General features: G+C 36.1%; 1 protein-coding gene across 3 annotated transcripts in view; it reads right to left on the reverse strand.

Moving 5' to 3' along the window:
• Positions 1 to 10,663, reverse strand: part of TUNAR (transmembrane neural differentiation associated intracellular calcium regulator) — a 49,970-nt gene extending 39,307 nt beyond the window's left edge. Inside the window, exon 1 of one of the 3 annotated variants that reach the window (XM_088149877.1) lies at positions 10,366 to 10,663. The gene's annotated coding sequence lies outside the window, so the exon portion shown is untranslated. The remainder of the gene's footprint in view (positions 1 to 10,365) is intronic. The other 2 variants (XM_088149876.1, XM_088149875.1) reach the window with 2 other exon arrangements.
• Positions 10,664 to 10,711: the final 48 nt, after the last annotated feature.

Raw genomic sequence — 10,711 nt, forward strand, 5'->3', positions numbered from 1 at the left:
ATTAGATAATTGTTTCCCTCTTTTGCTGTAGCAGGTGCTCATTAATATGTAACCTGCCCTTGCTGATGCCTAAACTAAGCAACTGTGGGGGTGGAGGTGGAGAGGGAGGTTGCAAGGCTATAAAACTTGCCCAATGAAAGCAACCTCTTTGTGAGTCAAATTCGGGGAATTGTCCCCACCAGTTGGGCTCATCATGGGAGATTAGGGAAGAACCCCTGGTGCTATAGGTGGGTGAGGACAATTTAAACAAACATGATGCTGTTTGTTTCGGTCCTGGGACTTCCTTTAATGTCCTCCTGCTTTGGTATTCATCCTGCAAATTCTAAATTAGCCAGCAACACAAGAATTTCAGAAAATATGTGGGTATGGATGGGGGCGGGGGGGGGGAGAGTACAGTACTGCAAGAGCAAATACAGTGTGCCTCCGTGCATTTTAAGCATAGAAACATGGGAACTCCTCTCTGTAACTCACTACAACATTTGTCAATAGCAACCCATTATTTACATGGTAAACTGGGTCAGGATTAGAATCACAGGCAGAAGTTCTTGACCTCTAGTGATTTAATTGTCCCTACCACTAAAAATGGACGCTGCTGTTCTCTGTAAAGATGGATCATTTAAAATATTGAGAAATGTCCTTGTTTTTTTAAGTGAGGAAGAACTACTAATATTAGTACTAGGTTGTATATACTTTGTAGCACAATCTGAAACTTTTTAATTGAGGTGCATATTCCATTATGAGGCTGTTTCTTTAATAAAAGCAATAGAATAACTTACTTTAGACAGAACTGGAGCTGTACTTTATCTAAATGAGTATTGCCTAACCTTACAGTGGTTCTCTAGAGCAGTGTTTCTCAACCTTGGTAACTTTAAGATATGTGGACTTCAACTCCCAGAAATCCCATGCTAGCTGGGGAATTCTGGGAGTTGAAGTCCACATATCTTAAAGTTGCCAAGGTTGAGAAACCCTACTCTAGACATATCCTTTAGCTAGAGATGTGTAGGATTTTTCTCATTTTTTAAAATCTTCCACATTGCTTGTATAATTCACTGACACTTGACTTTTAGCTTGCCTTCTGCCTACAACTGCCCCCTCTCTGTTCAGCCATACCCTCTTCTCATGTATTTGAACTCTTGTGCTGTGTTTATATGACAGGCTAAGCTGAAAAGCTTATTAATTGGCATTTGTCTGCCACATACAGTACCTCCCTCAATTATACACATTAATTTAATAAGTTCTGTGCCTTGCTGTGTTATCTGAACTTGAAATAGCTACTATTTGGGATTTATGGAAACTGAATTGTATAATCTAGAGAAAACCTTGGATATGATGGAGGTGTGGGTCCAGTGGCATTGATACTTCAGTATCTTGTGACCCACTAAATACAAGGGGGCAGTAGAATGTAGATACAGAGTTAAGGATTTATTCTTCATCCCCTCTATCACTCTGTCTATTCTTTATCTAACAGATTTTTAATCCAAAGTCATTTCCTCTTACCTTACCTCCCAAGCATACATGCATGGAGCACATGTTCTTGGATTTTCTTCCTTAAAGGATGTAATTACTTAAGTACTAGGCTTTGCCTATCCCTATAATGTGCTTCCTCAAATAAATAGCTTGTTATACTCATAACCCTGTTTCACTAATTATTGGCGAGATCATATTCTCACTCTTAGGCACACTCCCCTGTTGCAGAACACTTCAATCTCCAACAGGGTAAAGGTGCCAATTTCTAGAAAACCTGAAAAGTAGTCTTATTTATTTATTTATTTATTTATTTATTTATTTATTTATTTATTTATTTAATAAACAACAATGCTTTGTGTACATTGAGGTGTGATGGTGAAAACACCCCTTTTTTTTCTTGTTGGTTTACATAAACACTGCATTGATTTCCAGCCTAAACTTATTTATGTAGCTTAGGTGTGAAACCTTCTGCTCTCCCATGGAATTTTGGTCCCTTCTGCAAAATATCTTTAGGATTGCATCTTTCTCATCTTACTATTCTCATCTTACTATAATTAATCATTTCTAGGGCATGCCCTGTATCTTAATGTTCCCTATCTGAGACTAAATTTCATTGTCTCAGTATGAAGAAAGGAGGCATTCTACCCAAGGTCAGAGGTACTTTTTATCCATGTTGTCTTATGAAGTAAACCTCTGTCATGACATTAAAAAAAAAATGAATACTTCTGATAAATCTGGCACAACATAGGACATTTTTATGAAGTTGCCAGGGCCTCAGATCCCTCGCAATAGTTATTGCAGTGCTAGTGCTTACTCTGCCCCAAACATCTTTAAGCCACCATTTTAATTACTCTCCCATAATGAATCCTTGGGAGAGCACTGTTTAATTTCCCACAATGCTTTGGAGCAATGCTATACTCCAGTGCTTTTGGAAGGTAATTAAAATGGCAGCTGCAGGCTTCCCAGCACAGATTGCAGTGCTGCTTCATGACATTGTTTTAGTGTTGTGACTGTTAGGCAAGCCAACAGGCCTCACAATTTTAGGAACCGGTCAAAGGAGGCATTTTGTCCAGGGCCTTGACAAACCTGGAGCCAACCCTGTTGGGAAACACTGATACAAACTATTCTCTACCCTTCGTCTCAGAACTGATGGTTTCAGCAAAATGTTTTCTGCATTTGCTGTTCTATTTTAGCAGAAGTTTTATAATATATAAGTATATATGGGGGCTGGGGGAGGAATCCAATTTTGTTTTCATCCACATACTGAACAGTCTTAATTTCAATACAGGATGTTCCTTTCTTCATAGATTGAATTTGACTGCCTACTTTGCAGTCCCTTTCAAAAATAACTTCTCAGCTTACCCCCGCACTCTATGCCTGACTAAGAATTTGTGTTTGTAAAAATACCACACTCTGCAGTATATAAATGAGTATCTAAATACCTGCTCACAAATGTGACACTTTTTTATTTAAAGATAGGGCTGCAATCTGTCTCTGAGCTCAAACCATCTCATAGGATTGTGGCAGTGGAAATAAAATGAAGGGAGAGCCCCTTCAGGAAATCTTGGGCTCTCATAGAAAAGGACAGGATATAAATGAAAGTAATCAATATAGGTACTATGTTCGTGCAGTGCTTTGGATTCATGCCCAAAAAGGTGCTTTGAAGCACAGAAGGTTACAAATGTATCAAAAAATTGCAAAAGGGCTACAACACCATTTTTTTTTCAGAATCACACAAAAACTCTTGAAAAACATTGATGTTTTAGCATAGCCTTAAAAAATAGTATATGGGGATGATCTAATATTGCACAAAGAATTGAATTATCACGGTGCAGATAAATGTTCCCAGGCTATCTCTGTCTTGGAGGGTGGTCATAACTGAAGAGCCAGCCTCAAAAAATGGAAATGGCTTTATACCATGGCATCTCTTAGATCTTTAAAGATCAAGCCAGACCCGTCTTTATCCTCAAATTGTGAATCAGATATTTCAGGAGAAAATACAGATTCATTCAGAACCAAGGGCATGTCAAAATTCATCTACTAAAATTTTCCTTTCAGTCACCTATTCAGTCCAGCCTTTAATTCTATTCAATCGAGTCAGCCATTTTCTCACCCTCTAGATAGTGTTGTTTAGGTCTTAGTCAAACAGTCTCCTAACCATACTTCTACCAAAGTTTCTAATGCCTTCTTTTAAAAAAATTCTTCTGTGTAAGGATTTCTAAAAATAAGGGGGGGGGAATCAGTTCTGATCCATCAACATTTTTATAAATGACTTAGTGAATGGAGTGAAATGCATATTAAATTTGCCGATGGCACCAGGCTGAGGAGATTGTCTAACACCTTAGAGAACAAAAGCATTATTCAAAATGACCTTGACAGACAGGTCAAATACAACAGAATGATGTTTAACTATAACAAGTGTAAGGAGCTATATCTTGGTAGGAAAAATCAAATGCATAGGTTCAGGTTTGGCATCAGTACATGCTAGAAGAATATAAAAATCCTAGTGGACCATCAGCAGGGTATAAGCAAACAATTTGGTACCCCAACTGCACTTGAAATATTGTGTTCAGTTTTTGGCACCACAGTTTAAAAGGAAAAAGCTGGAGCAGATTCAGAGGATAACCACTAGTATAATCAGAGAACTAAGAGAAGCCCTATGAAGAATCATCAACAGAGCTGGGCATGTTTAAAAAAGGAGACTGAAAAGAGAGATGTCTCCAGTTTATCAACCTAAAGTATTGTTCCACGCAAGGGGGGATCTGTTCTTCTAGGGGAACAGATCAACAGATTAAAATTTAAAAAAAGGAAATTCAGGCTGAACATTAGAAAGAATTTCCTGACAATCATGGCTGTTAAGTAGTGAACACCCCACCCAGAGGTTTTCAGACAGGGGTTGGGGAACATTTAGTGGATTCTTTTACTGAACAAAGGATTGGATTAGGCAGCCTATAGGGTCCCTTCCAATTCATGCATTCTATGATTTTATGATTATTTTCCATTACAAGATTCGCCAACTGTGTTATTGATTATGTCTCTGCCTCCTAGAACTGATCATCAGCACATCATCAGAACACAGGCCAATTCTTTTCCATAATCAAGACTTTGAAATGGAGCTGGGCTGTAAGCTAAACTTTATTGTGTTTACATCAATTAGCTGATCAAAAATAGAAGAAATGCAGCAGGTGACAGCATGGTGGCAGGAAATGTAAACACTTTTCTTGGCTTAATTAAGATTCATTCTTACCTGACCTTTGTAGGACAAGCAGAAAACTTTCTCCAGAATGATTACTGCCACCACATTGTATTATAACTGAGAATTGCCATCAAGTGATAGTTAAAAAAAAAAAAAAACTATGTTAAAAAGAAAATCAGCTAGATGAATTAAAGAACGGGAATATAGAGAAAGATTGCATTTAAAGAGAAAAAACAAATTAGCCCACTTATTGATCAATTTGAGGACTTGGAAATAATACATTTTAAAAATTGCAATGAGATGAGAGAGCCATATTGTACTTGTCATATCAATGAAGCCAGATTTGCCACCAAGTGTACATTCAACAGAAATCTGCATTGAAACCCTGATCTCTGATCAGCATTCCTGCATAAGTGTATATGAACATACAAAGTGGGTGCTACTTCAACAGAATAGATTTCTGAGAATACATTTACAATCAAGTGCAAGTCTGAAGAAGAAAGAGCTGAGAAAGATTCCAGAAAAAGGGGAAGCAAAGAAGAAGTTTAGCGATGATTAAGCCATAAAGTAGGGACAGACTTGTCTAGTACTAGGCTGAAAAAATATCCTGTATTTTTCCCTACTAGATCTCACTCCGTTTAATGAAAAAGACTTTGCTCTTGAAATTTCATCTGTGAAATTCTTATGGGTGGAATGTGATCTTCTTCCACTTACTTCATTGCTTGGTGGCCCATGATCTGCCTTTCATTATATAATAATCTCTCCAGCAGTTTGCATCCTCCCTGCCTTCTCCCAATTCAATTAAATCTTAAATAAATATTTTCTAAAGGAATTTCTCCCCCCCGCCCCCAGACTGAGCCCTGAGGACAGCTAGAGAAGCTATTCAGTGGCAGAAAAATGTGGAACAGCAATGCCATGGTAAAGTAAGCTAAGAAATACTGACAAAAGAAAAAGAAATTCTCACGTGCTCTGAAAATAAGGCAGAAAAACAAATGGGTTTTTTCAAGGGAAAAGAAAACTTTTGAGAAATGGCAAGACAGTTTTTGGACCAGCATTAGTTTTAACACTTTGAATGGCTACAATTGTCCACAAGAAAACACTAGTTAGAAATGTCAATGTATCCATTATATTTCTGAAGGAAATAGAGTGTGAATAAATGGTTAAAATATTAAAGTTTAAATTTAAGCCTGACTATAGTACCAGTGGACAAGAATATTTCTTTCATTACCTTAATTCTTCCATAATCTTCTAATTAAAGACAAACCAACCAACCAACTCTGGACAGCATAACCTCTCAAGAAGCTACGAACTACCCCACAGTTTGAAAACCACTATCCGTAGAAATTGTAAATCTCTGCTTCTCAGCAAGTTACATTGTTGTAATGTCCTATATGGCTCAATGGCTGCTTTTTTTTTTTTTTTTTAAAGAAGTTTAGCTCAGCCTCCCAAAAATGTAGGGAAAAGGAGGAGATTGGCTCTAGAGAGATCTTGGACCCACCAGCTGTTTTTGAAGTAAGGAACTGATATACAGTATCATCTGTGAAATTCCACTCTCTAGTCATCTGCTATACTATAGTATAATATAAACTAGGAAAAGAAAAAAGCAAATAATTGCATATGTTTTACTGCAATTGACAGATGAGTAGACAAGAAATGAATGAAAATCAAATCCTGAAATATTTGCAGAGCAGTTCAGACCTATTTAACATATTTTTTAAATATCATCTGAATCAACAGTCTCCATTTAAATGAGATTTACCAGCAAATTTATAACTGTTTCAGGATTATGCAGATAAAGACTTATAAAAGTACCTGAGATTTTGAGAGTTTTCTCTGCACATTTCCTTCAGCTTACCAACCAATCCAGGTTCTGCTGACTTGTATTTCATTCTACTTCTGCAGTGTTTTAGCACATTGTCTATACTACATCTGACTAACCTGTTTCTGATCTAGAAGACTCCCTCAGGGATGACCTGGGATGTTAAATTGCCATTAAAACTACATCTGGAAATGTTGCTAGAACTGGCTTGGACACCATTCTACTGCTTTATGAGTCAATGTGAGTAAAAGCAGTGGTAATGATGAGGCAAGTTTTTTTTTTAAATCAAAATAATCAGAAAAAGCAAAGAACTTGGGAAGGTAGTTAATGTTTTATGAACTCATGGCTAATGTAAGACATTATGCTTCCATATAAATATAAAAATGGAGCTATCCCATTCTGTGCACAAAAATTGACTTGATTGACAGTTGAATCTTGGTTCAGCATTGTCCCAGATGTCTTCAGCATCCCTATAAGGCAACATTCTTGTATCTAGGGGACACAAGGAAAGCTGAATGGCACACAGTTCTTTCCTCTAGCACTTTGCTACGCACACAAGTTGATTGCCTCAACTTGTTCATTGGTAAAACTAGTACTCCATGACCTGTTTTTCCTGATCTAACTCATTCCTACAAAAGAGTTGCTATTTACCTAAAATGGGGGGGGGGGGATTAAAAAATTAATATGATGCCTTTATTTTTTTTCTTCCATGCAATAAATAGCAATTTTTAGTGACAGAGTTTCCATTTAGAACTGATACATAGGCAAATCGATTAATCCCGTTCCTCTGGCACCATGGGCTGTATTTAATTTTTACTGGATTGCTCTTCTTTCAACGGTGAACTATTACATAGTAGCCAAGGGGAGCAGATGACTTGTGCCATCAGACTTCCTGCAACATCACTAGAGCACAGGCTTCAGATCATGTCCTAAAATTTGCAGATGTAGTTTCAGTACTAAGGGATATGTCCTAAACTAATTATGTTCTTAATTTGCCTAGCTAAAAGCTATTGCACATTTGCAGTCAGCCACCTAAAGTAGTGCCCAAAATGAAAGGTGTGCTCAAAAATCACTTGCAGAAGTGCTGGGTGTCTCATCTTAGATTTGATATAGCAGCCACTCCAAGGCAACAAAATGTGATATCTTCATCAGTTTCCTTTTAAAATGCCAATTTCCTCTGAAGCCATTAGAGGTGTCCCCTCTTTCTGCTGTATCCCCTCTTTCCTGCCAAATGCACAGAACTTTCCTCTGCTAATGGGAGTCCACTTTGTGGGCAGAGAAATGCACTCATGGAAGGACTATGTTATAGGGTTGAAATGGATCCATAACGTTCAGCCAAATGGTATCATCATCATTCCTTTTCTTTTGTTTTTAACAAACAGACCATATAAATCTGTAGGAATAATCTGGTTGAATTTGCAGGGTTACCATATAGAAACATCCAAGCTGGATCAGATTATCTCTAAATTTGACGAACTGATGTATTTGCACTTTCTTTGTTGTTGAAGCTCATGACAGAAACAATAATCCTCCTGGGTATAATCATGTAATGACAGGACATGCAGGGTATGAATTTCCTGAATCTCAAGAGTGATTGTCTACCTGAAATCCTTTTAAACTTAAACTGCTTTACACTTTGAAAAAGTGAACCTCTTCTAGTAACCTAAGCAAATTAATAGTTATATTCGTTACATAAATGCACACATATTAGGTTTGAACTTACAATATAAACCTAAAGGAAAAAGTACAAAAAGGAAATTACATCAGATTACTAAAGGATAAGACAACATAATACTGAATTAGTATCATAATAGTCTGTTATCTCTTGTTTTATTAGTAAGCATTATTTCTTTGATAATATCAAGAGGAAAGTAACTTCTGCTTCTATACACCACAACTTGTCTGGATGCAACATTTTTTAAAGAATTGGGGCCATTTTTTCTGCACTGAATCAGTCTCCAGGAAAATAAAAGGAAATTATGCTTCAGTTTGAGAATCAGTTTGTGTAGTGGATCCCACCACCCCCAAAATCAAAATTTGTTATAAAAAATGAGATTTTGAGATAAACATTTTGAGTCTGTTGCCTTATAGCACTAAATAAACTTACTTAGACTTCCAATTCTTGAAATGTAGATAAGCTTAATACTTGAAATTATTTGACCGAACATTAGATGTAGGAGTGAAAGATGGAATTTTAAAGGTTTCTTTTAAGGAAACCACTCTCATGAACAATATTAAATGGTTTATCTTTTCTATGCAACTATTTTCATTTTCAACTAAATTGTCAGTGTTTTTTTTTTTTAATAAACACACATATATTAATTCATTTAAGAATATTTGCAGAAAGGATGCTAAAGTTGTAACCCAAAGCACACTGAGTGTTCCAGAGTAAACATGCTTAGGACTGCGATGCAACTCTCTCAAGGACTCTCTCTTGAAAACAAATAAGTATGTTCCACTAGTTGTATTTGGATTTACTTCCAGGGAAATGTGGTTAGGGTCAAACATGCACAGCCACAATCAGAAAATTGAAAGGACTAAACAGATTTCAAATCCAGATTTTTTAAAATTTAATTGGTTATGGCATATTTTGCTCAGAATCCAATGGAATCTATTAGGAAAAGAACCACTAACAAATTCCTGCAAAACTCTCATATTGTAGGTTTTTTCAAATTGAGAAAGAACAATATTATATATTTCTTGTTTATTTCCTCTATACATAAGTATACACCCTTTCCCTTCTGGATTCTTATTTCCCTCTATCCCTATCATTCTTAATTCTTATTAAATTCTTTGTGTTTTACTATCTCACTTCTTTTCCTTGACTGATCATGAGTTAGTTTTGAATTGTAAACATACATGAGCAGAGGTGCTAAATCATTATGCAATGGAGAAAATATAATAGTTGTGTCTGCTGTTAATTAAGCATCTAGCTATTCATACATCTTAGCTATATTTTGCCTCTGTTGGCAGGCTGGTGTTCAGATTTCATAACTAAAATGGAAGCTAATTTTAATAAATTGCTTTTCATAAGCAAATATACTTTTCTCTGTTTTATAAAGGCACAATTAATACTTATTTCAATATTGCCTCTCACTTATTAGCCATTCCTCTGAAGTCAGTCTTAAAATGCTATCTTAAGCCTTTAAGACTAAGTTACAATAATGTTATGACAAAAGGTACTGAATAAAAATTGAATTAAAATACTATTTTTTTTTACATTGAAATTAACTCTCATAATCGAAGCTACAATATATACAACTTACCTTTTAAAAAGAATTATTTTTTTCTGACAAAAACTATATTTCTTCATTAACAAAAAAGAACTAATGATCCTTTTAATTGCACACAATGTTTAACCTTAAAGTATTAACGGTTAGCCTTGCAATAGTTTCAGAGATGAATCAGGTAGCACAGATTAACTATAAACCCCAGTAACAAACTTCATCTTGATTCAGAGCTTCTGTTCACCATGTTAACATTCAAAATAATAGAATCTTGGAATTAATGGAATTCTGGTTTGTGTGAAAACCCAGTGATGCAAGAGCTTTGTTATAACAAAGGTTGAGAAAGAAAATGGAAATATACATTTTGGAATCATGCAGCCCAACCATGTATTTTTACCTAAAAACAAGTACAACATCAGCTGGGTTTATTTCAGAAGAGGAGCTTCTAATATCCTAGCATCCAAACTTATCCAGCTTAATGACACCTTTGCTTGCATAGATGATTTTAAGCATGGCTAAGATGTAGCAGCAAAAACTTCCACTCTGGCAGCAGTAATCTGTCTTGAAATATTTGCCAAAGTATTATAATAGTGGATGTTGAGAATCAATATCATACCGTTTTTCTCTTGCAAAAAAGAAGAAGCCTTAAGACTCACCCATTCCACTTACAAAGCGTTTTAAAAGTTTAATCCATCAGCATTTTCAGGTCTTATCCTTTCCAGGATATCAGCTCTTCAAATTAATCTGATGTGGAAAGAATAACATTCTCTCCAGCTCTTATCCTGCTTGGTTAGTGACAGCTCTTTATGGATATCAGCAGCCTTGCTGAAGTATTATTGTAATCCATCCAAGCTTCCCAAGATTGCTCAGGAGATTGAGTCTGAAATATACATCATCTTTCATTTTGTAAGCTGCTCGATGCTCTCCCTGCCGTATGCCTTGCTTCTGAGAGGCTTGGATTATCTCAAACTGGAGGTAGCACAGACTTGGCTATTTATACAG

This window comes from Python bivittatus, unplaced genomic scaffold (genome assembly GCF_059951505.1).
Source record: "Python bivittatus isolate LINGU-HERP-01145 unplaced genomic scaffold, Pbiv_v1 ctg000580_np1212, whole genome shotgun sequence".
In the NCBI taxonomy this organism is placed as follows: Eukaryota; Metazoa; Chordata; class Lepidosauria; order Squamata; family Pythonidae; genus Python; species Python bivittatus.